The 9,371-nt window shown below is 41.9% G+C and overlaps 1 long non-coding RNA gene across 1 annotated transcript; it reads left to right on the top strand.

Moving 5' to 3' along the window:
• The first annotated feature begins 1,674 nt into the window (after positions 1–1,674).
• On the top strand, positions 1,675–2,910 carry LOC117770296. The gene is made up of 3 exons (XR_004615368.1): positions 1,675–1,985; positions 2,042–2,215; positions 2,400–2,910. It is a non-coding gene; the product is annotated as an uncharacterized LOC117770296 (long non-coding RNA).
• The last annotated feature ends 6,461 nt before the right edge of the window (positions 2,911–9,371 follow it).

Genomic DNA, 9,371 nt, shown 5'->3' with positions numbered 1-9,371 from the left:
AGGACTGGCCAGCCCAGTCACCAGACATGAACATCATTGAGCATGTCTGGGGTAGAATGAAAGAGGAAGCATGGAAGACGAAACCAAAGAATCTTGATGAACTCTGGGAGGCATGTAAGACTGCTTTCTTTGCTATTCCTGATGACTTCATCAATAAATTGTATGAATCATTGTCAAACCGCATGGATGCAGTCCTTCAAGCTCATGGAAGTCATACAAGATATTAAATATGGATCTCACAGCACCACTACTTAATTCACTGATGTTATGCAACATATTTTTGTATTTGAAGTAAATTATTTGTTCAATTTTCACATTACTCTCTGTAGGCGACAAAACGTTTGTCTTGCCAAAATCTGACCTTTCTGTGTTCATTAAATGATCAATCTTTCTTCAGTGAAGCAAATTTATTTTAGTATATTAAACATAATTTGGGAGGGTTTTAGCTTTCATATGAGCCATTTCTAAAACCAATGGATAAATTAAAAGTCAGGTTATAAGCTGTTGTTTCTACAAAATGGATAAGTGACAAGACTTTTGTCAGGGACTGTAGAATTAAAGTTTCAAATGTTTGTGTCTGGAGGATTGTAAATGCAACCTATGATAACAATTTTACCAAAATGTAGAATCAGTATCAAAAGGCTGCATAAATTTAGTATCACTTTAAGAGATTTCTTGAAGCAGTTGTCTTCCTGTCCTTACCATTAATATCAGCAACTAAACCATCATCATCAATGTCATGATGAGGCAATTCAAGTTCATATCATGGTGTGCATATCAAATGGGAACATTCTACAGCAGGTACAGTAAAAGGTTGAGTTTGAAAGTATGTTATGATAATGATAACAAATGGTGGTATAGTCCATCATGGGTAGACCAATATGCTGTGATGGGCCTAAATATTGGAATCAACAGATACAATGCTGTATGTGTAAATATAGGTGTATGTGAGTATTGTTTCTATGTAGCAGAAGTCACTAACATAGAATTATTTCGCCTTGGCCTTTGTGCAGGTTTCTGGGATTGTGGGTGTACAATGAGTTTGTCATAAGGCAGGTAAGCAATCTCCCCCCGCTCCCTAGCCACCTCCTTGAATTTCAATAGGGTCCTTGCAGCAGTTGCTGCGCTGGCCTTAATTAGTCACAGTCAAGGTTTTCAAGATATATATGCTCATCATGTTTCACTGACCAACCTAAAATCCTGGGAATGGAGAGATCTGGGAAGAAGGGTGCATATCTGTAACATCATTCATGGTCAAAAATCTACAATACAACCTGGAGTACTCCATAATAATGATTACAAAATGGGTACACAATGCAGTACTGCCTAATGGTTCACGTCAAACTTACAGTGCATTTAACCACCAGATCTGAAAATTTGTTTTATGTTCAAACTCAGACAGAGGACTCTGAAGAATTGGCTGATTTACCAAGGCAAATATGATGGAGGCCGAATAAAAGGAGCTCCGTCTTTAATTTTTGCTTCGAAATTTTAATGTAAGCCTTCAAAACATCAATATCCATGGAGAAACAAATCCATTGACGGTATATTTTATAGCTTGAAGAGCAAAAGGGATGTCCTTGTGAGAATTCTCCCATCAGAACTCCCATCCACCTGGTTAAGAGAAAGTGAGGGACTGACAGGTCATGACAAACTGACTTGGACAAAGGAAGCTTCTGACTGCTCTCATAAATTAAACCTGTCCCTACAACTAACATTGGCATTTCTGACTCAGACTGTTCATACAGACCTTTGATAAGAGACATAGATGCAAGACGTCTGTGTTGTTACAAAAGCATGGTGGCCATAACAGACGTGTGGTCTGTTTCTCATCTGAGCTAGATCACTTGAGACATGCAGCAACTGCCTCATCTAGCCTTGTTGGGGACTAGGCTATCTAGATTTTACCTTGTTAGTCCCATATGTAGTTTCTATGATTTTGCTATTTGATATGCCTGATATTAAATGTCATTAATCCTGAAAATGTTCCCACTTCCAGATGATAGAGAACCTAATAATTGTGTTGCCATGTTAACTGAAGTTTGCTCTCCCAGAATTGATTTATAAGAAACCACTGCTAAATGCCAATTTGGAGCTTTTGTTCGATGGATCAGCATCATGCAACCAAAAGACCGGAAAAAAACAAGTTGGATATTCTGTGGTAACTATAGATGCCACATTAGTAGCAGAAACCTTAACACATTTATCTGTACAGGTTGCTGAATTGATAAGAGCATATAAATATGTTAAGGATAAGTCTGCTACAACCCATACAGACTCTAGGTATGCCTTTAGAGTTGCCCATGATAATGGCGCTCTTTGGAAAATCTGTTTCAAACAAACCGATTGCTCATTGCACACTTGTATCTGCATTCCTGGATGCTCTTCTACCACCGAAGACATTTGCTGTCAGTATGCCAACTACATGTTAACCCATGTGACTCCATTTCTCCAGACCAGACATCGCTGCTGAAGCAGAAGCAAGACAGGATTTGAACTAGCTGTGTTCACTAACATTTGTAATCCTAAAGCTGACTTACAGGATTTGCAGAGCAGAGCAACATCAGATAAAAAGAGAAAATGGAAATCTGCAAATCTTGTCTCCCTAGGTATTTGTTTACCTTTTATGCTATATTGACATTATGGTAAAGACCATGTATCAAAAAGAGGGGGGTATACAGAGGTAAGCAAATACTGGTATACTATCAACGTTTGCTCAAAATGTTGTAGTCCAAGTTTATTTTGTGTTGCTAATAATATAGTTGATAAGGAAGTTTTGACCATCCTCACACATTACATCTGTACACCATTAGGAGAATAGAGCCTGTCTCATTCCACACATACTCCCTTCTCTCCAAACAATACCCAAGGTCAGGTTATAGATAAAGGGCCAATTAGCAGGACATTGTAGTGTCTTCTTGTGACGGAGCTGCTCCATCACTGACCGCCAGCGGTCCACGCACACACACTCGCACACACAACCACACACACGCCGACAAACATTTTCACGCTTCCTGTTACAGTTCCTAGTTGATCACTATTTAACCATCACCTACTCTGTTTAACTGTGGGGCGACCGAGGGTGCACACTCGTCAGCTCCGCATCTGGGTTACACACACATACGCACACACACACAGTCACTTACCAGCGGTTTAGGGACGCGGCGCGTTCATCTCGCCGTCAGGGTAAAGTTAGAGGGAACAAACAGGGCATAACTTCCTGTTTGTTTAAATAGTTTCTGGTTGTGCTTTTTTAAGATAATTAATAAGAGTTGTACTGTTTATAGTTGATACCTTTTTGTTTATAAAAGTCATTTGATTTGTTTAAAGATGATTTATTTGGTGACATGTAAAGACTTCATTGTAAATTTATTTTAGTTTCAAGCACTGGTTTTGCAGATAATTTTGTCTGAATTAGTAATTAAGCCCGTTGGGAGGGGCTAAAGGTTGAAAAGGGCAGCTTCAAGCCCTTGACAGGGAGTCTGAATCCAGTTACAGAGAAGGTAACGTCAGAGCTCATGAGAGTCAGTTTGATTTTAAATGATTTTGTTTTGTATTTCTTGTAAATGTCCACGAGCACCTTGGAGAGCCGGCTGAAAATAAATTGAAAACAACACATTTTTTTGACTACGCCTGTGTTTTCACACTCTTTGAGGAGTTTTTAAGAGAGACCCCGCCACATATGGTGGCAGTGGTGGGATGGCTAGTCGGAAAAAGGCCACCCGGCCTCTAAGACAGCGCACTGGACTGCGTTCACAGCGACGAGAGCAACAGGAGGAGCTGGCAGCAGCCAGTATGGATCCAGCTTGGGAGACAGTTCTGTCATCCTCAACAGAAGGAGACGATGAGGACAACACCTCCGAGGTCTTCCCTGCAGCTTCCACAGCCTCAGCATCGACAGGGGGAGAGCTAGTGATACTGATGAGGGACTTCTTGGCAACACAGCAAAGGAGAGAGGAAGGTCTGTTGACAGAGATCAGAGGGTTGAGGGCCTCGCTGCAAGTACCGCAACCTGTCAGTAGGCCCCATCTCAGTATAACCCAAACGCCAAGCACAGTTACAGTAAGCAGCCCCAGACTTGACCTGCCAACACCAGCACCCCGGCGTATACGCCAGGATGACCTGCCAGAGGTACCCTTCCTCCAGTTTCATGACTCCCTCAGCAGGTCAGGGGTCTCATTTATCAAACATTGTGTAGGATTCATACTGAAAGTGTACGTACGCCCAAAAGCCGGAAATGGCGTACGCCAAAGGAAATTCCGATTTATAAAACCGTGCGCACGCACACCTGAACGCAATGTTCGCTTTATAAATCACAGTCCACCTGGAAACGTTCGTACGTGGATCTGCCTCCAAGTCCACCATCCACACGCCCACTTTCAACCATAAATGATCAATGCAAAGCACGGCATGAATATTAAATGATGCTGCTGACCAATGGGTTTCCACCGTGAGTCCTGACGGAGTCACGGCATCAAGCAATGAGAAGAGGAAGCGAAACTTTCTGACACTGACATGAGGTGTTTGTTAGTGAGGTGGAGGTGAAGAGCGATTCATGGGACAGCAGTGATGTCACTAATAAAGGAAATACACTGATACTCTGCTGCTGCTGCTGTTAACACAGTGAGTGAGAGTGAAGACGATAGAAAGAACGGAGCCTGAAATAAAAAAAAGATCACAGATCAATAGAATCTATATCAGCTGATCAGACACCGCTGAACCCTCGCTTCCTCCTCATCCTTCCATTCGCATGCACACATCACGCAGAACCCTGCACCAGTGTCACGGCAGTATTTATTTATTTAGAGCATCGGACCGATTCCCTCACATCAGTGGATCCTCACCTCCTCTGGGATATTATTTGGAAAGTGTCTTCATTTCTTGTAAGTGATCTCCAGGTCGCTCTGTGCGCCTGACGGCTCAGTCCCGTTCACTGCAGTGATCTGATGATACACGCGCAGTGTTAGAAGATATTATTAAAAACTATTAATGACTCGGCTCCGTAACTCTGCTGTTAAATGAAATCTAAACGTAATTTGCTGTAAGTTGATTTATATATGTTTTAATGTAAAGGTTCGCGCGTCACAGAAATGTCGCGCGATCAAAACTAAGATGTTGGTTTTAATGTAAATGATGAAGTGGATCAATAATCTGGCTTCAGTTCACCACCTCACGTCTGTGTCGCCACTTTCCCGTCTCCAAAACGTTCATACGCATGGGTCAGAGTTTGCGTGGAAATACGCACATTTTCCAGTCAAGTTTGTTTTTATAAATCCCAACGTTTGCGTGAGAAGTGGCGTACGCACGTTTCAGGCCCCGTTTTGTGTGTACGCAACGGTGATAAATGAGACCCCAGACCACTCCAGACCAGAGTGGAGCCATTTTTCTGAGCCAAAAATCCCACAATATCAAATGGGTGAGGACATTGAGAAATATTTGTTACGTTTTGAACGTATTGCCAAAACATGGAAATGGCCAGAGAATGAGTGGGCATGTCGACTCGTTCCTCTGTTGTCTGGGAAGGCACTGGAGGCCTACACTGTGATGGATGAGGAGAAAGCCCACTGCTATACTGACCTCAAAGCAGCACTGCTGATGAAGTTTGACATCTCACCAGAGATTTACCGGCAGCAGTTCAGGGCAATTTCTGTGCCCTGTGGTGAGAACCCAACAGAGACCTACCACCGCCTGAAGGGTCTCTATCGACGCTGGATTCAACCTGAGCAGCACACCAAGGAGCAGATGGGGGAAGCCATCATCCTGGAGCAGCTACTCCGTGTACTCCCTTTCGAGGTGAGGACCTGGGTGAAGGAGCATGAGCCAGTGGAGGGACTTGCAGCTGCCAAACTGGCTCTTCAGTACATCAATGCCCGGAGAGGAGGACCCGCCACACGCCCCACAAGTGCAGCACCCCGTCTACTGGTCCAGCCGCCTCATCTTATGGACTTTCATATGTAATTCAGAGGCACTAACTCTAACTATGTAATGTATTACACCAGTGGCAAGACGTATGGACACAACGTGATTTAGGAATGCATACTTTAGGCTTAACTATGTAATAGGATGCGAACACCTACATGTAACAGGGTGACAGCAATTCTAGCCTTTCATGGATGTGCTGTTAGAATGGGTGATGCATGTAGAGGGAGATATATGGGGATGCTGTGCGAGACATCTTCAGACTTGGGGGTGACAATTGCTCATGTTACTCTGTTGGCGTTGGTTATATTGTTCCACCTTCTGGTCTCCTTGATGCATCAAGTCTACATTAAACTCTTCTGTGTAAGACATCAGCTGCTGCCTGAGTTCTTCCTTTCCCCAGCTTCCAGAAAACTTCCATCACAATAGGTAGGTATATTGATTTAAAAGGTAGCACATCCACAAACACAAAATAATAACGTTTGACTATCTGCAGACACAAGGAAAAAATAATTGAATCTTTCCAACCTCCAAAGATGCAAGTGCTGTGGCCAAGCTTCTACTGCAATACATAATTTCCAGGTAGGGAATATCTTGTAAAAAATTGTCATAGTAAATGGTCAGTATTTATATAGCGCTTTTGTAGTCGTGATGAACACTCAAAGGGCTTTACAGTAAAGGTTATTGCCATTCACTCGTTCACAAACACATTCATACAGTGCACCTATAGGCAGCACTTTTTCTAAGAGGGGCAATTTAGACCGACCTGCTGGTTAGAGGACAACCTCTCTAGCCCCTCAGCCACAGCCGCCCAGAAGTTATAACAGTTCAGCCTTTGTAAGTAATGTCAGGACATTCTTTTCTATCAATCTGAAACACCACTGTGCCTACCACCCAACTAGTGCTAGAGCTAAAGTTGATAAAATGCTGTGAAGAAACAGGCCCATCATGAGAAAAGGCTTTCCCTTTAGTTTTGATGTATACAAGAGCACATGCAAGATCAAAACATGGGATAAACCATTATAGATCATGCTTGGCAGGCCAATGATTACTGGCATATGCCCTACAATCAGATCACTTCCATGTACAGATTGTTGTGAGGATGACATGTTGTTACTGTGTAAACCTTCCCAATGTGTAAACTGATATCCACAAGTAGGTAAAGGACACATTGCCAAGACCAGTCAGCAGAAGCCTCCCTGACTAGAGATTGGGTGGTGATAAATAACTTCGGGCATAAGCATGGAAACAGCGGATGTGGCTAGGCTTAAACCAGATGTTAGTGATAATAGAGATAGAAGATTGTCAACTAATCAGACATTGCCAACTGCATTGAACTCGATTCCAAGATCATCCAAGATTAACTATCTAACTCCATCAGCTTAAACAGCTAGAATAAAAGGAATTGCAACATTATTGTGGACCCTCAAAGTGTGAATTGGTAGACTAATTTGTAATCCTATGTTTGAAAGATTTTGTGCTTTGTCCCCACCGTTTTACAACCACTACTCTGAGTCCCCTTACACATATACTTACATTATTATGACTATGGCCTAGCACAAAATAGATAAAAATGAGCTCTTACAATTTCCTTTCACGAAAATGCTGCCTGGTTCTATTAGGACAAGAACAGATTATTTAATACTTAAATGTGTGATCTAGGGTGCTGGGATTTCAAAAGTATATATGGAATAAAACAAAACACAGCTAAACTCAAGGATTGATATAAAATAATGATTACATTTTTTGGTTCAAAGTATTAAGCCAGAAGGTCAAAATTTTGTGTCTTCTCTGATCACATGTTGATCTGTTTCATGAATACAGAATTGTAAAAATGATAAAAAGGGATAAATGTAGAAGTGAAAGTTGGTTGAGACATTAGTTATCAATTTAACACGTTTTTCACAATGATCTATGGATACAGATCCTTTTTTCTTTGGTGTTGGAGCCACTCTGGGCCAATCTGTCAGAAATTCCAGTAAGGGTCCTCTGTGTCAAAAACATGATGTTAAGTTAAGTTTGTCTCCATATGTTGTATGCAATATATTCTTCTTTAATCATTCAGTGTTTTGTGAATTAGCTTATGCATTTATTGAGCGGTTCAGATCCATATCCATATCCAGCACAGAAAAGAAAGTGATTCCCCAGGATCAAGACCCACTAACTTCGTGGAAAAATAATGAAGTGAAACAGTGAAAGTGTTGTAGCGAGAAATCACAAGTTCAAAATAGTGTTAAATGTTGTTTTCACAATATTGAGTTAACAAAAATATTACACTGTTGGTTTCAGTGAAGAGCATCATGGAGCCTTCAGGTAGTGTTTACCAGATTCATACAACAGATTTATGTGTTATTCAGCTTATATTTGGAAGTTAAATGAAAGCTTTGAGTTGACAATTTTTTAAACAAATGGTAAATGGGCTTTATTTATATAGCGCTTTTCTAGTCTTGGTGATCACTAACTTGTTGTTCACTATAATTTTTTTGTTTTGTGAAGCCATTGTGACCTTGACCGCCCATTAATCTGTCTCAGACAAGGCTGGACTGGGACCACAAATGGGCATTTTTGCAAATATCACTGATCTTCATCAGATCTGGGGTTTGGTCTTTCACAACTTAAAAACCCTTGATGATGCATCTGCAGTTAGCAAAAGTGCTTTCGTTGCATATTAGTTCACTATGTCAAAAGGTTCAGTGTGTAGAATTTAGTCTAGTGGTCAAGTTGCATGTTGCAGCTGACCCCCACAAAGCCCCTGGGCCAGATGGCATCTGAGTCCAATATCTTTAACCTCTCCCTGAGTCAGTCCGTGGTCCCCCCCCCCCCTCCTTCAAGACATAAATCATTGTTCCAGTCCTCAAGAAACTGGTGGCCTCCTGCTTAAATGACTACCGCCCTGTCGCACTGACATCAGTGCTTAAGTTTGCAGACGACACGACCATCATGGGCCTCATCACAAACAATGACCAGAAGGCCTACAGAGAGGAGGTGACATCACTGACGAGCTGGTTCAAAGTAAACAACCCCTCTTTCAATGTCAGCAAAACAAAGGAGATGATTGTGGATTACAGAAGACAGCAGGGAGGTGGACACCCCCCAATCCATATCAGCAATGCTGAGATTGAGAGGGTCAGCAGCTTCAGGTTCCTCAGCGTGAACCCCACCACTGAAGACCTCTCCTGGACACTTCAAACAGACACCGCGGTCAAGAAATCTTGTTAGCTGCTCGTTTTTAGGAGACTGAGTAAATTTGGCATGAATGCCAGCATTAGAGGTGTGGAAATTTCTCGATTCTTAGATGCATAATTATAACCAGTGCTACTTCAGGACCAGCGCAGACGCCCATTAAAGGTCCGGTCATCTTGAGTCACCTTGATACATTAAAGGCAATAATCAGAGTTTGACCTTTTAAGCCTTAGGTGCAGCACACAAGTCTAAACTGAATGAATGTCAAA

The sequence above is a fragment of the Hippoglossus hippoglossus genome, chromosome 11 (assembly GCF_009819705.1).
Source record: "Hippoglossus hippoglossus isolate fHipHip1 chromosome 11, fHipHip1.pri, whole genome shotgun sequence".
NCBI classification, from domain to species: Eukaryota; Metazoa; Chordata; class Actinopteri; order Pleuronectiformes; family Pleuronectidae; genus Hippoglossus; species Hippoglossus hippoglossus.
The sequence above is the reverse complement of the archived record's forward strand: the minus strand, read 5'-3'. Positions and strand labels throughout refer to the sequence as shown.